The sequence below is a fragment of the Onychomys torridus genome, chromosome 3 (assembly GCF_903995425.1).
Source record: "Onychomys torridus chromosome 3, mOncTor1.1, whole genome shotgun sequence".
NCBI classification, from domain to species: Eukaryota; Metazoa; Chordata; class Mammalia; order Rodentia; family Cricetidae; genus Onychomys; species Onychomys torridus.
In genome coordinates, this window is record NC_050445.1 from 33,846,962 (window position 1) to 33,865,583 (window position 18,622).

An 18,622-nucleotide genomic window follows, 5' to 3' on the forward strand; every position below is an offset into this window, starting at 1 on the left:
TCTCTTTTATATTTATGGGAGAAAAGGAAACATCTAGCTGAAAACTTTAAAGCTACAGATAATGTGAAAAGCATTTTATGGTACTTATATCCAATGGTTGTTGGAAAATTGTTCCACAATTTAAACTTGGGAAGGAGAGAAGAACTCTGACTTGCAATATCTACTAATTTCTGTTTGTAAACACCCTCATCATAGTCAAATTCAAGTTACAATATCATGACAACTGGCTCCCTCAATCCTGGAAAACTCAGCAGTTTTCCCTGATGACTGTTATAAGATAGCCCCAACTTCTATATGCTGCAAAAGATCATATGTGAAAGCTAGCCATATGTTATCAACAGAAGTTCAGGAAAATAAACCCAGTTTCATTCCCTTTCTACTTACTCACAAGTTAGCAAGCCATTTATAGATGAAAAGACAAGTGCCTGAGGCCAGGTGGCATGGCCCCTTCTTTCTTGTTCCAACTGTGCTTTCTTTATTATTATATCCTAAGCCCATCTGTGTTGAAGAGGATTAAAGAAGAACCAGAAATGCTGTAGAAAGAAGTGGTTTGTCCTTTCTAACACATAGATATTAAAATACTAAGCATGGGTTAGTTATAATTTGCCTTCAAGCTTTGAAAGGTAGAAACATATGAAACACACACACACACACACATAGAGAGAGAGAGAGAGAGAGAGAGAGAGAGAGAGAGAGAGAGAGGCAGAGAGACAGAGACAGAGACAGAGAGACAGAGAGAGTCCTTTGGGCTATAGGAGAGAAGTTGGGATTATTTGAGAGAATTTTCTTAGAGTCAAATTATAACACAATTAAGTCTTTTCTCATCTCCCAACTTTATTTCAAATGATAAAGCATTGGAGAGGGTGCCTCAGAGAGACTGAGACACATTCTTACAATCTGGAGAACACAGGGACAGATGCTTGTTCTGTGTGTCCAATGTCTGCAGGCAGAATTTGAGACTGGAACCATTTGCTCAACGGGAGTGGTAAAGAGAACTTGGCATTGGAAGTCAACTGAGCATCTACCAGCCTTAAGAAAAATGTTCATGTTTTGGCTGGAATGAGAGCTCCACACAAGGAAGCTGGTCTGTGAGTCATTTATGGAGAGGCCTCATCTAAGAGGGCTTCCTTCTAGAGGGCAACCATCTCAAAGGAAATCCTGAGGGTGCACTCAGATAGAGATGGACAGAAGGAAGAGCTCTAGCCCACACTGAGGGAAGTATCCTGAGCTTTCTCTCAAGAATCTCTGGGGCTCCTGCAAAGTGTCATATGGGAAAGTCAACTTTAAATACTCGCTAAAGTCAGAGAATATCAACAGCAGACTATTGCATGGCTCCTAACGCATGTTTTATATATGCCCATTTTGTTCCACCCTTGCAGTTCCAGTTTCAGCCAGGAGCCAATGGAAACCCTCTGTGATAGAAGCAGTCAAATGGGACTGGAGGCATTGCGGCACCCATCTTTCCCAAGGAAGGCTGCCTAGTTTGAAACAGTACAGAAATGAGATGGGGCAACCTACCTGGGGGTCTCAAACTGGACAGGCACAGTGACTATGGAAATGGAGACTTTTCTCGGGGTTGATGGGTCTAGATGACTTTCTTTTTTTATATCTAAGAGAGTCTAAATGACATATCCAGTGGTAATGGAAACAGTTGAGCCCGAATAATATGTGTGGAAGAACAATGGCATGCAGACTAAAGTTACAGTTTGCTTCATGTGACAAAACTCACTCTTTCAATAAAAAGGCAGTGATTTCAAACACTGTAAGAAGCCCAAGAACTCATTGGGATATAATTCTTAACACTGTAACTGTAATTTCCCCCAAAGTGGTGTACTCAAAAGGGGCTGATGACAAAGGGTGGGGACACCACAAGGTGCATGCATGCAGTGCAGAGAGAATTACAGGATGGAAGAAAACAAAGGCTCCAGCCCAGGCTCTGCCTTTTAAAAAGTGTACAAGTGGAAGAGAGAGGCTTAACCTTACTTACGCTAGAAATGGTGCTTTGGGTTTTGTTGTTATTTTGGTTTTTTTTTTTTTTTCCCTACCTGCCACTCCAAGTTGCTGGGAGGCAACCAGAAGAAAGGGTTTTGAAAAACACAGAATTTCTATGAAGTGTTTGTTTATAAACAGTTTACCTCATCAGGGCTCAGAAAAGGGTACATAGTAAGGAATGCAAGACTTTTTTTTTTTAAATTGTTTTTCTTCTTAAATAATTTCCATTGTCTTTTTGGATCAAAGGAGTAAAATCTTTTCTCTACAGGACACTATTCTCATTCTTGATTTCATCCAACTAGAAAAAAAAATTTTAAAACACTGAAAAATGACTCTGATTTCTTTAATGAATTTTCCTGGAGACTCAGAAATCCCAAACCAATAGTTTTTAGAAATATTAGTTTTAGAAATTTAAAACAAATAGAAATATTTTTAGAAATAATTTTTAGAAAGAAATAGACCCTTTCTAATATTTTAAGTGAACACTAATTTGTGCTAAAAAAAAAAAAAAAAACAGAGAAGAGCTAGAAATATACACAACAGAACATTAAAACAAGAATCTCCTCTTTTCTGAACATTCACGTTTGGACCATTTTCCTGTTGGGTTGTTTCCTTTCTCACAAGTAGAAGCCCTTTCACACATGGCACATGATTGCATGATGCCCTCTGCTGCTTCTGACTCCGTTAAAGTGTTTCTCTCTTGTTTGTGGAAGATTGTTTGGGAGATACACAGTTTTACTTGACAGTCACTTCTTTAAAGGCTGTGAGGCTTTAGTTCACACTGTCGTCTGGCGTCCATCCATGGTTGTTTGGTCCTGCTGTCTGTCTAATCAACATTCTTTCTTATACTATCATTTCTCACTGCTTGGTTTTAAGACCTTCTGCTTTTATTGTTATTTATTTTAGCATGGTATATGGAGGCTTTTAATATGTAATTTTAGTCTTTTAGACATGTCTGTCTAATGCTTAACACATCACTCAAGTTTTAGATTTCACCAACATATATCATTTTCTGAAGTTCCCCTGAAGTCCAACTGGTTATTGTCTTGTGTTTGGTGCCCTTTTCAGATCTTTAATGATTCTTGCATAGTGGGGTTATAATTTATTTCTGAAAATTACAGCATCTCCAGGAACTGGAGTCTATACCTGCTGTCATATTGTTTTGTTTGGGGTTGGCTTAGTTTTGGTTTATTTCTGAGAGCATGTCTCACTTCGTATAGTCTTGAAAGATGTTTCTCCAGTTGTCCTGCCTCAACCACTGAGTGCGTGTTATAGACATAAGCCACTATGCCTAGCATGTCTTTTTCTAAAAACTGAATCTGATTTAAAATGTTGTCTCTCCATGCTTTAGACCTTTGATAGTATTATCACGGTTTGGTCTTAATTTGCAGGGTTCTTGTGGGTCTAATTTTCAGATGAATTCCCTCAGGATAGTTTGCTTAAGATTTTGTAAGGATCCAGAGACTCTCACACATGAAGACCTGGATTCGGATTCCACACAGGGCTTCCACTGCAAGCCTATGTTTCTCAACAGTTTGAGGTGCAGGTTCCTGCTGCTAAATGGTAAGGCCATTATCTTCAACACAAACCTGATCTGGGAATTCCTGTCATTTATGCTCTTTTACAAAATCCTCTAACTCTTTGAAGGATTATTTGTGGTCAGAAATACACCATCAGTTATATCCTATGCAGAATTTAACTCCTGCCTGCATCCCTGCTGCATCTGCATCTAAATTTCCTGGTGAAAGAGGGCAGAGGGTAGAACATCCGGTTGACCAAAGGCGCCCAAGTCTTTCACGTCTTGTGTAAGTTTCATCTCCTCCATTTCCTCTGCTCCCCCTACTGTTTATCTTAAGCTTATCGTGCCCATCACTAATGTAATTTTTTTAGTGCCTCTTCTGTACTTAATTGTTTCCATGCTCGTTTTACTTTTGTTTCTTTGCTTCTATTTATGACAAACTTGCTGTATTACTTCCACAAGCTTCTCATTCATGGGTCACAGAAACCCCTCCTCATCTCAGATTGTATTCTTACCAATTCATTGTTCGTTTCCCATTTCTTAGAGGCCACGATTTCTTACAAGTTTTCAAGAACATAAGAAGATGAATACGCTGCAAGTTTTATGTCAACTACTGTAATATTTCTCCCAAACATACTTTAATTCCTAATACTAGCTTTCTTCTTATGCTGTAGATATAATATTCATTTTTATTATTCATCCTTGAAATAACAGCTACATTCCAGTAAAGCATAATATTTATTGAAAAAGATAAAGCATTAGCTATTTCTTGTTAATCATTATCATTGCACTTTACTTATTGCTCAGTAACCTCTTAGAAGGTATCAAACTGGTGAACTGGTAGATTTATTCCTAGTCCAGCTGATACAAATGAAAACTCACGAAACTGAGTTTCTTGGACCTGGTACACTGGCTTTGGTTTACTTGCTTACTTGCTTGATTTTGCTTTAATTTTATGATATTTTGTTGATTTATTTTGTCATTTGACAATTTCATACATGGATATAACATAATGTGATTATTCTTACCTTCTTTCCATTCATGTCAACTGAGCCTCCTCACACCTATTAATCCCTTTGCCAGACTCATAACTTAGGGGTTTTATGAGATATTTGGTCACAATTTTATTAGAATTATCTGTTGGAGCCTGGTAGGTACACAGCTTTACACACATCAGGGGGCATATAACTGATGGCAATGGCTTACCCTCTCCATGAATTGGCAAATAGTTCAGCAATGCAGGTCAGGGACTTGAAATGCCCCTTCGTCTATGCTGGATTATCAGTGGACCATTCTTGTGATGATCCATTCATCTGGAGCTGCTATGGGACTTTGATTAGAATGCTTATGACTTACCTGGAATCTGTGACTTCACCTCTCTTATCCTTATTTACTGGATTTTTCATTCTTTCCTCCCCCCTTCCAACAGTGTCCCTGAGCACTGATGAGGGTGGCACAATGTCTTCTTTAGACTGAGCTTTCACCTGTAGCTTATTCTCAGCACCTTATGTAGTCATCATTCTGCAATTCCCCCAATTACCAGAAAGAGAAGACTCTCCGATCAAAGTTACTTTAGTTAGGGTTTTGTTTTATGTAGCAAAGAGAAGGATTTTCTCATGAATGATATAAAAGTACCTGTAAATTTTCTCATCTAGACATTCTGGATAGGCAGAGTCCACAAAGTGACCTCATTTGCTCAGCTTCTCCAGTCCTGCAAGTCCCCCCCCACACACACACACACCTCCCAATGCTGCTGCAGACCTCAGGTGCAGGTGAGAAGTTAGCTTACTGCCTGGCATACCTGTATCTCTTGGAGTGGGTGGGGAAAGACCAAAGGGAAGGAGAAGATGGGCACCAAATGAACCCAGGACACGGTGCTTAACCTTAGGCCAAAACCAAGCATACATAAAAGCCAGGAAGCCAATAAAGGATAACGAGGGCCTGTTTGAACCCCTGTTCAGCTGGGTAGTTGGGCCAACACCTCTCTCTGAAGCCTTTCTCTTGAGGAATATTGCTATGAAATCAACTACACATTAATTTTATAAGTAAAAATTTTACAATTTTTCAAGTTACACATTTTTGCAAGTTAAAGTGTAAATAAAGATTTTTATCAATAAACCTATTTTAAATGTCAGTTTCTGATGGTCTAGGTTTCCATTTTATTCCAGTTTTTATAGGGGAGTCATTTTTTTTAGCATCTGTGGGAAATCAGCTGCAAGACTCACTATGGACACTAAAATCTAAGTCCACTTAATTCACCCCCTGAAGTAAAATAAGTAGTTTTAAAAAAAAGTACTATTTGTATAAAATTCACACATACCATCTATGTACTGACAAATCTTTTCTAGATTGACAATAATGACTAACATGAGGTAAATGTTGGGTAAACAGTTATTACACTGTATTGTGTAAAAAACAATGGCAAAAAAAGTTTACTTATATTCAGAATGAATGCAACTTATCGATGTGTGGGTGTGGAACTCATGGGGATGCAAGTCTAACTGTACTTCCTGGAGGCTCAGAGTGACCAAGTCACAGATGCTAGTCTACACCATCCTCATACAGAATTTAGTCTGGTTTGATGAGACTCGGTCATCTGTACTCAAGAGTTATTATTTGTCAGAGAGAAAGGTCAGTGTCCCGCTTCCTTTCTTGCTTCACCACACCTTCTCAGTAGCCTTGACTAGATCTGAGTTGGAGCTTTCTCCTATGATGCTGACCAGGAATCAGTTCTCTGGTTGTATCAAACTGAAGAGTGCCATTTTGTCCCAGCTACTCTGACTGTAGTGAGACCAAGTTCTCCTTACCTCTTTAAGAGAGAAAACCACTTCCCTCTGTTGCTTCAGGCAGATGTGGAGAAGTCTGCAGAGGCCACTGGAGAAGAGATGCTGGTGCTGCATTTGAAGCAAACAAGGCTTGATGCCTTGGTGATAAGACAAAATTACAAAATGCAAACTAGGTGTCTGCTTGGCCTGATGTGCTCATCATCCCCAAACACCAAGTGTTCACGAAATGAACAAGATTGATACTAAATACATGATGGGTCTTGAATTCAGAAAGCTGCTGGGGACTCCAGACACTGCCACAAAGCTACTGTACATCTTTCTCAGCTTCCTGGCTGATGTACCCCAAGCTCCCATAAGCAGGATTTCCCCATCCCTGTGGACTGTCCCCTCAAACTCTCAGCAAAACAAACCCTTCATAAAACAAGCTACTGTCTTTTGGTCAGGATCACCTCTACAACAAAACTCATTTCCATGGCAAATTACATAAGTTGCTGCAATTCATCTTGCTGATTAGACAGACTGAACCTGTGCCGTCACTGAAGTCATCCCACAGACCACTCCAATTGAATTTCAATTCGATTTGTTTTAGCTCAATAGACACAGTTTGAGATGTCTGGGAGATGCACAAGGCAATTATCTCAGAAGCTTGGAAATTATAAGTCTTCTTTGGCAGAGGTTATTTCTCAAGAGATGACATCTATTTGGAGATATGTTTCGATACTCTACTAGACTCATGATGATGCATAGCCTTTTAAAACAACTGGGACTCGTTTTATTGTTGCCAACTTGTAGAGGGAAGTTTTTTTTGACAGGAGATCAATGACCTAGCAAGCAAATCATTGTTATGCCTAATATACCAACCTGAAACAAATTTTAAAAATCAGCAAAGTCTGGTTGCCTCATCAGTAAATTGAGAGGAATGAAGAAACTGCCATATTTCTTTCCACTTATACTATTGTCTCCTTGTGTCCATCACCTTTAATTTGATTGTTCCAAAAGATAAGGAAAGGCTAGTGAGATAGCTCAGCAAGGAGAAGGTACTATGCAAGCCCAAGACTTGAGTTCAGTCCCCAGATATTACCAAGAGAAGAAACTTCAAAAGTTGTCTTCTAACCCCACAGGATATTGTAGTGCTCTCTTTCTCTCCTCTCTATTTCTGCCTCAGATATTGATACAATGATCATGCTGATGAGTGCTTTAAACTAATGGAAGAGAAATTGGATCTGGAGCTGATACTTTTGTCCACTTGTCCAATCTGTATACCGAATTTGGGTCAAGAAAAGTAACCTAGTTTCTATATTAATTTTATTTCAGTCGTGAATTCCATTTTTTGTTGTATGTCACAGAGAGCTGTTTGGAGTTTGACAAAATATAAAGGTATAATTACTCATTGTTGGGAAGGATGTAAAAACAAGACCATAGTATAGAAAAGCTACACATTCAATAACAAAGAATGGAAATGAGTATTATGCAGTGGTGAATGACCAGTGAATTAGACATCCACTTAAAGACCAGAATGCTTCCAGCATCATTGTTAATCTGTTTGACATGGGAAAACAGATGCATGAGTTTGGAGGCAACGCTAATAAACACATTTCTCAAGTTTCATTTATATTATTTCTTCATCCCCAAATTTTCTTCTCATACAACCTGGTGTGACTATTGTCACACTAACTTGAGTTTAGTTAGAGGATTTCCCATCTAGTTTTGATAATATGTAAAGCCAGAGAGAATGATCCACAATTTATGCTATAAAAGAAATATTTTCTTGTCTCCACTGGGATTTTGTGCTGGCTAGTTTTATGTCAACTTGACACAAGCTAAAGTCATCTGAAAGGAGGGAACCTCAATAAGAAAACACCTCCATAAGATCCAGCTGTAGGCAAACCTACATTTTCTTAATTAGTGATTGAAGTGGGAGGGCCTGGACTATTGTGAATGGTACTATGTCTTGGGCTGGTGGTCCTGAGTTCTATAAGAAAACAGGATGTGAGCAAACCATGGGGAACAAGCATGTCAGCAGCACCCCTCCAAACCTCTGCATCAGCTCCTGCCTCCAGCTTTCTTCCCTGTTTTAGTTCCTATTCTGACTCCCTTTAATGATGAGAAGTGATATGAAGGTGTAAGCCAAATAAACCCTTTCCTCGCCAGCTTGCTTTTTGGTCACAGTAGAGGCAAAATTCCACTTAAAAACCAAATAACTGTCTTTATGAGATTGAAGGCAGGTAGGTGCACATGTGTGTTGTAAGCCTTCCCCACCTGTCATTCAGAACATTCTGTTAGCATCATGTATACCTACCTCCTTCTTCTAAAATAGTGGTTCTCAATCTGTGGTCACGGCCCTTTGTTGTCTAACGACTCTTTCTTTCACCTAAGACCATCTGCATGTCATATATTTACATTACAGTTCATAACAGTAGCAGCATTACAGTTATGAAGCAGCAACAAATATAATTTTATAGTTGGGGCTCACCATGACATGAGGAACTATATTAAGGGATCAAAGCACTAGGAAGGCCGAAAACCACTGATCTAGACTGCTTGTACATTATGTATTGCCCTTGATATAATTAGGCCTGAACTTGTAGGAAGGAAACTAAATTTGGGGAAAACTACAAGATGACAATTTTGCCACAGGCTAAGCACCATTTTGCTACCACTATTTCATTCTGCAATTTGGCATGGGTGTTACATGTTTGTGTGGTTTGCATGAGTGAGTAGGTGTATATGCCCATGTGTTTATGAGCAAGTTGAGGTCACAGATCACTATCCAGTGTCTTCCTTAATTGTTTTCCCCTTTTCCCACCCTGAGATGGGAAATTATTAATTGTGCTAGGCATCTGCCCAGTGCTCTGGGAATCCACCTGTGTCTGACTCTCACTGCTGAGTTGCAGGCATATGATGTGCCAGGCTTCTTGAGTGGCTTCTGCAGATCTAACCTCAGCTCTTTACACTTGCTTTGTTGACTGAACCATCCCCACCCATATTTTATAGCCTTTGCTATAATATGTTCTGTTTATCCAGATAGTAAACACTATGTCTATATTTGAGTACATTTCTGAGCTTTTAATGGGGCTTATAAAACTGTAATAAATGGATTGTGGGTCAGGAAACTTTTAAAATAAAACTCTGGCATATGAGTACCAACAGAGTATTTGCTATAAGAACTGATAATATGTGTGGGCAAATCCTTACTACCATCTTTGAAGTGTGGCCTGTGTACCATGTTCAGGGATAGACCCACTGTATTTCCCGGGATTTGTTGGTAACAGTGTTTCTAAACAACATCTAGAACAATGGTCTATCAGCATGTCAACCTCCAGCAATCTTTCTTTTTCATTGTTTCAATTGCTTAGTATCTTTGTTCTCCCTAGTCCTCTTTTACAAAGTCACAATAACACACTGGCATGAGAGGCTTGAGAGATGTCTCAGCAGTTAAAAGCATGTGCTGCTCTTTCAGAGGAGTTGGACTCAGCTCCCAGCACCCACAGTAGGGAGCTCACGATAATAGCCTGTAACTCCAGTTCTAGGAGATGCAATGCCTTTTGGTCACCATAGGTACACACACACACACACACACACACACACACACACACACACACACACACGTGCATTAGATAAATAAATAGATCTTTTACAAAATCATTTAAAATAAAATAAATTGATAATTTGGTACTCAACTTAGATACTACTACGTTCACAGTTATATCTTAATACTGTGGGGATCTACATTTTCATTATAGTCGATTGTTTTCTCATACTTTAGTATCTCTATATAAATGTTGATGTTTATATAAAATAAACATCTTAGGCTATCTTTCATGAACTAAAAAAAAAGATTCAAATAGAATCACAAATATGCATAGACAGCTCCTGGTTTATGATGCCTTGATTTACACTTTCAGTTTTAAGATGGTGGGAAAGTTATATACATTCAGTAGAAACCTTAGAATTTTTGGTTTTATCTCTCTTTGTACTAGCAGTATGTGGTCAGGTACTTTCTTACAATGCCAGGGTTTGTAGACCCTGATTCCTTCTAACTATGCAATCATGGTGGTAAATGATTGGCACTTTACAGGGAGCACAGTGTTGCTAAGTTATGGTATTCAAGCAGAGCAGGCGTAGTAACTGTATTATTGACTTACAGTATTTTCAGCTTGCAATGTTGACTGAAACCTAATCCTATTGGAAAACAAGGAGCAGCTGTATGTTATCTTAAAATTGAAGTGCTGACTTGTATTCCTTCCCACCAACAAGGACAAAGTCAGTTCAGACACACAAATATCAAACACAGACATGATGGAAGTACATTAACTACCACCGTAAAAACAGAGCTGGAGAATGTGGCTTGGTGTACGGCTAGCCATTACCTGTAGTTGAATTTTCCTCCCAGGACTACATTTTCCTGACATAAACCAGCTGCATAAGAAGTGAGCTAGGGGACTGGAGAGACACCTCACTGATTAAGAGCACTTGCCGCTCTTGCAGAGGACCTAGATCTGGTTCCCAGAACCCACACGGCAGCTAGAATAGTTCTTAACTCCAATTCCAGAAGATTTAATGTCCTCTTCTGGCCTCCTTGGGCACTGTATACACACAGTGCACATACATACATACAAGCAGAACATAATACACACAAAATAAATAAATAAACTGAGATAGGATCTTTGTATAGAAAGGCACAGTGTTCTTGGGGGAGGTAGTATGGAAAGTGCTGGCTGAGTTGTCAGCATGTAATGCCTTCTCTAAGCTTCTCTGTCAGAGAGAGTACTTCCAAGCAAGTCCACTGTCTGGAAATCCCCTAAAACGCCACAGCACAGACATAAAGGTAAGACCCTTCAAACGGGAGTAATTTACAGTGTTTATCCTGTGACATTCTAGTGTAATAACTTTTGCATTTATTAAAGCAGATCTGACCCTGATAGCAGAGGTATGGGTGAGCCAGTCCCAAAGTTGTGAGCATGGGAGAGCTGTCCCCACTACTCATCTGTTATGTGGTGGCATGGGCAAGGGAGAGACCCCCCCAATCCAAGCCCCAATCCCTGCCCATCAATGCCTGATGCAGGTGGGAGAGCTGCCCCTGAGTTCATAAAAGCAGAACTGTCTCAGCCCCTCACCAGCTGCAGGACTCAGCAGAGTAGCCCTTTTGTCAGCCATGCCTGGGCAACACAGTAGAGCTGGCCCTAAGGTGTAGGTGTGGGAGAACCGACTCTGGGGATATGAAAACAGCAGAACTGGCCCTGCCCCTTGCTCATCGCTGCAAGAGTAGAGCTAGTCGGGGTAATGCTGGAGTGCTTGCCCTGTTGCAAAGACAGGGGAGAAGTGGTGGGCTGACCGACCCTGCAACTACCCAGGCACAGAACCAGGGTTATGTGTTGGCCCACCCCATCATCCACCCCATCTATGATCTGCTGGAGCATGGGGAAGAGGAGGGAAGTATCTCTCCTGCTGACCCAGGGCTGCAAGAATTCTAAGACCCAGGGCAGCAGCAGGATGTCCAGGAAGAGTCCCAGTGAGGGCCCAGTATCCATGGCATAGAACAGACCAGGGGCCTCAAACAAGATCAATGATTGTTTGGGATGAACACCTGCATGTAAAAATCATGTAAAGGGATTTACAGTATGACTCACTGTATCGCACTGCAGCTTCCATGACATGAGGCTCTTCCTTTCTGCCCAATCCTCTTTCTCCCTTTCTTCTCTTAGATTTTATTTTGTTTTCTTTGAGGTGGGGATGGGTGAGATTGGGAGACATAATGTGGAGACATGATGTGAAAGACACAAAGACTAAATAAAAAGAAAGTTTAAAGAATGTCTACTTTTTACAAAGCTCTACCTGTTATCTTCGTTTTAAAGACAAATAATTGGAGGCCTACAAAATGTATGTAATTGATCCATGGTCACACTGACAATAAGTGGTTGTGTTGGGCAATGTTTTTTTGTGGGGGAAACAGGACTTAAAGAATGTGTGTATGTATGCACCTGCAAGTGTATCTCTCTTTCTGCCTCTGTCTCTGTCTCGTCTCTGTCTCTGTCTCAGTGTGTATGTGTGTGTGTGTGTGTGTGTGTGTGTGTGTGTGTGTGTGTGTGTGAACAAAAGAGGAGTTATTGGGTTGATGTATTTCCCAGTAACAATGATTGTCTGCATACTAGAGAGGAATAAAACCCAGTAGCTGATTGGTGCAAGGGGCCAGACATCTCAGCGCCCACAATCTGGCACTACAAACCTTGAACTTTCCCTGATCGTGGCTGGTATTGACTTCATGTTGGAAGAAGGCTGAAGAAGCTGGCAACTGATATCATCAGACAACAGGAATTGAGGGACTCTGGGAAATAAGAGAAGGCAGATGTACACTCTGTGTGTGTGTGTGTGTGTGTGTGTGTGTGTGTGTGTGTGTGTGTGTGTGTGTGTGTGAAGGGGAACCTTTCAAATCTGGACTTAAGGCTTTAAAATGTGCCACCCAAATTAAGAGTGGATATTCTAAAAGCAGTTAAATCTTTATGGAAACACTCTTACAGGCAAATGCAGTGGTATGTCTCCAGGCCAACTCTAAATATAGTCAAGTTGACAGTCCAATGATTACAGTATGTTTAGATCTTACCACTTCCTATAGCCTACAGTGTCTTCTGCCTACAACCCATTGAGTTTAACACATAGATTAATGCAGAAGTGTCCCTCAAAGAAGGAGATTGATTCTCACCCCTGGAAGCCACTTTTCTTAACAAACAGCATTGCTTCTTTGCAAGTGTCCCTGTGACTAATGCAGTAAGGTTAGCTCCTGCCCTCCCCCTCCAAACTCAGAATTCTGAAATGAGTCTGGGTGGTTCAATGATTAAATTAACTGAAATATTCACTGTATTTCATAGCTGACGTCTTATCACAAATATAGTTCCCACTTCAAATTATTCCTGTCATTCTATTGAATATAGCTAACTAGAGAGCCTAATAAACCTAAGTGACTGTAGAAACTTCTAAGAATATGCTTGTAAAATATCCCAACTTTTACATAATATGGACATTGTCCATTATTAACTTTTAAGGGAGAATTAAGGTCCAAATATTTAACCTTCCTGATCTTATAATTTAAGACTCTAAGAAATTTAACCCCTTAAACTCTCTTTATTCTCCAATTCTTTATTCTGGTCAGTTTCTGTCCCTGGTGGTTTCTCAACTTATGGAAGGGTTGAGGTCCTTCATAGTAGCAGCTTAGGCCATTTTTTTGTTGTTGTTGTTTAATAAGAAAAAGTGTGTGTATCTCTCAACCCCATGTATGTATGTTTAATTTGAAATTACAGAATGCAATATAGCAAGGAGAGTTAATAAAATTTGATTTTTAATTTACTATCTTGAAGTATATCATTACTTACAAAACATATTTAAACGCATACATGTTCATGAATGTGTAAATTTAAAACTATTGGTTTCTGACTCTGTAGATTTGCAATCAAACAGCAAGCAGACCCTTGCTGTTGGGCAGTCGAATGTGTATGTAAGAAATGTGCACTCCTGACCTTAAAAACTCGCATTCCATTGTAATAGTAAAAATGATGCTGACTTTCATTTTACCCAATAGCATATCTCAGGGATATTTTTTAGTTGCAGTCCTGGAGCAAACAATATTTAAGATACAATCTGCTTTGGAAACATAACAAGCTATTTTAGGGGTTCTTTAGAAACTAATTTTGCAACAGATGTTAGCTTATAATATTCTAATTTCAATTGGTGTTTAGTTGATTCTTTGGGGGAAAATACATCAATTATCATCCATGTGGAGGAAATACACATCTCCTAGAACAACTTCAAGGATCTTGGAGATTTTGCTTTTAGAGTCAATTCTTACACTCAAAAATTGTTTACTCATGCTTCTCACTCTTTCTTGTTTGAGTTTCAAGACAGCATCAACAGAGTGTGATGAGAAGAGGTTCTAGGGCAGACAAATCTGAAGCCTAACTCTGTTATGTTCTCTGACCTTAGGAAAAATTGACTTCTCCAAGTTGCATTTTTTATTCAGTTTTTAGGTGGCAGTTACAATGGCTACCTAATTACTAGTGCTCCAGGTGATTCAATTGAGGTAATGAATATAAGCTTCATAATAGGAGACCGTAACAGTTCATGTTCACTGTTTGCTAGCTTCAGTGTCTATCCAACAGCTGTGAGATTTTATCTTAAAATGTAAATGGTACCATTATGCACAGCTTAAACCCGCACATTCTGATGATGCACACTAGCTTTAGTTTTTGTTTATGTCAACACAAGAAAATCTGGATCAAAATAGATTCTACTTCCATACGTGCATGGATTTTCATTTCCTATTGCCATTTGGAAAAAAAAGAAGAGGAGTGTAGCTATTTGGAAGATAAGAGCTTGTGGGAAACAACACAATTATTGGGCCACTCTGAAACATCCCAGCATGATCTGTCAGCTCCTATGGACTCTACAAATATAATAGCATAAAGAACCTTTCTACTAAGGAGGAAATTTATAACTCTAACATATTTAAAAATCACAAAGAGAAACAAAGAAATGGAACAAAATGAGGCAGTGCATTTGATTCTAATCTAAACTTCCCCTCATGGACACTGAGAGAGGATCTGATGTGTGATGCCCAACCTTATCTTTAGTGTATTTTGTGCTTTGTATTGTGGGGTTTTCCCATGAGAAGGTCACCATTCTTTTGCCAAAGTAAATCAAGTACAGAACTGTGAGCAGAAGACGTTGTGATGCCAGTGACAGTCATTTACAGGTGGACGTTTTGGAAATGCCTCATGGGAAAACACACACACACACACACACACACACACACACACACACACACACACACCAATTTAAAATGAGAAGTAATGGACCCAAATCCAGGTTCCAAGTCTACAGATTTTATAGGACCATAAATATGTTGGTCTTTGCTTGAAATCGAATTTATTGTATGATTTTTGAAAGCAGGGGGACTTTTGATGGCCCAGTATGAGCTGAGGAACTAAGATGCCAGACACTTGCAGTCATCAGAGATCTACTTTGGACACTGACTCTGAGTGACTTGGCTCACACTAGAGATCATGGGAGTATGAAAAGTGGAAGCAAGCTTTATTAAGAATTATTCAAGAAAACTGAGATACTGAGGAAAAGGAAGAGAAATTCCCAGAGTGAGTTTTAAAGAGGTTTTGAAATTGTTTTTTGTTAGCACACCTGGCTCTGCTCCTCATACCTATTATTATCTAAAAAGCGGGCCAACTTGTGTTAGTACATTAAGTATAGAATTAAGTGATTACATCAAAGTCAGCTCATTATATTTTCAAGAGACAGGTTGCTTCCTTGAGTTGTACAATACAGAGATTACGCACAAGCCAATGCCACAGTCCTCAGTACTGTGGGACAGTCATCCGTGAGGTATGCTATAGATAAGTCAATAAGCAGTATCTACTATCTTTAATAGTATAATAGAAAAATGATAGTTTTGCATAAAAATTCACACAGTAATGTTTATAACAGCATATTTTTTACAACTGAAAGTGGGAACAACTCAATGTCCATCAGTTGTCAAATCTCTAAAGAAAATGATATACCCATACAGTGGAATAATAGGCTCAAATAAAGTAAATGAAATACTGATGAGTGCCATGACTGGGTAACTCATATAGACATTGTACTAAGGTGAAGAAGCCAATAACAAAGAACTAGATACTTATGATCCCACACATATGAAACCAGAGAAATAGAAAATATATTACTTTAAGAAGAATTGAGAAACAAAAGCTGAAAAATGCAGGGCTACTTCTTTGGCTACATGAAATACTCTAAAATGGATTGCAGCATTATGTCAAAAAATAGCAAACATTAAAAGCCACTGAATTATATACTAGCTAGTTGGATTATGTGTGAATTACATCTCAAGAAAGTTGTTAGACAAATAATATCACTCTTCTCTCTGAGGCATATCAAGGAAGAGAGACATGCAACAGAAAATAGAATGATCCACTTACACAGAACCATTTGATTCTTTGATTCTTTAATGCTTTAGGGATTCAGTGGCCACCAAGTCTTCCAAGGAACAGAACACACACACACACACACACACACACACACACACACACACACACTCACAAATTTTGAGTAGACCAAAATAATTTGGCTTCTGTAATCTATGGTTAGCTAACAGCATAGTAATCAGGGGACCTCTGATTTCTTTTCTTTAGAAGAACTAACTTCTGACAATGAATTTGCAGGTCCTGAATCATACATGTTACTACTTTAGGGACGTTTTATATAAGATGTTAAGACTTTTCATTTATTGTAGTTAGTGTTTTCCTGCCTGGCCCAGTCAGGACAAATCTCTCTTACCCGCCAATCCCACAGTCGCTCAGACCCAACCAAGAAAGCACACAGAAACATACATTGTTTAGAAACTGTATGGCTGTGGCAGGCTTCTTGTTATCTATTTCTTCTGTCTTAAACTAACCCGTTTCTGTTAGTCTATACTTTGCCACATGGCTCGTGGCTTACCAGTGTCTTTACATGTTGCTTTTCATGGCGGCAGCTGGCGGTGTCTCTCCCCAACCTTCTACTTCCCAGAATTCTCTTCTCTCTTGTCCCGCCTATACTTCCTGCCTGGCCACTGGCCAATCAGAACTTTATTTACACAGAGCCATATCCACAGCACTTCCCCTTTTCTTTTTTTTTTTAAGGAAGGTTTTAACTTCTACATAGTACAATTACATATAACAAAACAATTATCAAGCAAGAATTGCAGTTACAATATTAAAGAAGATATCCTATCTATCTTATATTTGTGAGTCTAAGGTTTTATATCTAACTTATCTTTTATCATAACTGAGGAAATTATAACTATCTAGCCTTCAGCCACATCAAAGACCTCAGAAGTACCAAATATTACCTGAGAACCGGGAGAAGGATGTGAGCATTTTTCGGGAGTTTTGCAGGGTAGACAGAGACAGCTGGCAGCCTGGACAGTCACCCAATGTTCCTTTGTAAAGTTGAGACATTTGTCTTCAGCCCACAGGGCTAGAGTTTCTCAGTCACTGTAGAATGTCTGGCAGTTTCCTCTGTGAAGCAGGAACCTAAAGGACCATTTTGTCAAGCAAAGTTTAGTGGTCACCTTTCTATGGGTCCTGCATGTACAGTCGATCAAGCAGTTCAAGCAAGAATAGTTTCTTGTCCAAATGGCTATTTTTGCCAAGGTGAAGATAAGATATGAAGTGTCTTCAATGCCCATCCTTTCTCTGAAGTAAATCGGTGCTGCCAGGAGCAGACATGTCTCACTGTCCAGAAAGTCTAAATTTTAAAAGTATTTTAAATGCCATATTCTGTAGGTTTTTGAAGTATTTAAAGATTACCTATCTATCTGAAATATCTCTATGTATATCTAGAAGACTTAACTAACATGGCTACGAGTATGATTATCATAGATGACTAATTATTAATCTATTTTTAATTATCCATTTCAATTTAAAATGAGCTATACAAACATAATACCTTAAACACGAGTAGAAATATACACACAGTATAACAAAATTAACTTTAAGTTTGTATCAATTTACTAAAATCTATACCAATGTAAAACATTTTAAATGAGTTGTTGCTCTTTTAGAAGTAAGTTCATTAATCTACTCTTTCATCCTATCATATCTATATCATATCCCCTTTTTATCTTTAGAAAGAGATTGCATTTATAATCAACCTGTTTTAAATAAAATAGTGGTTTTTCTCTGTCCCACACCAGAGGGCTCTTCTGATTTGGGACACAAGAAGCTCTTAACCTTTTCTTTTAACAATGTGCTTGGGTTTAGAGAAGGAGTGAGCCAATTCCATCTCCAAAGCCAGCTGGGAATTTGGAGGTAGTTTTCTTACTACTTCTTGCTGGAGGGGGACGCTGTATCTTATTGGGGACACAAAGAAAATTTTAGGATTATGGAGTAGTCCGTGAGGGTGAACCTCTGAGCCAGTTGCCTTGAAACCATTCTGGATGTTGGATCATCTGGGCCATGGCGTTATCAGAGACCTTTCAGGTGGTCTTGGCTGATTAAACCTGATGTATCTTAATCTGGAACAAATCCACAGCCTCTGGCTTTCTGTGGAAACAAAAACAGAGACTCTTTTCCAAAGCAACATATCCTTATATCCAAATTTTGAAGTCAAGGTACCTTTAAAATTTACATAATTGTTTAACTCAACAGCTTTTACGATCAAATCTTTTCTGCAGTTAAAAATCCCAAAGACAAGACAAACCAGATTCTCTGTGTAATATCCATCTTTGTAAGACTGAAACGCCACTGAGGCTGCTGGCTCCACCCACCTCAGCTTCCCAACATGG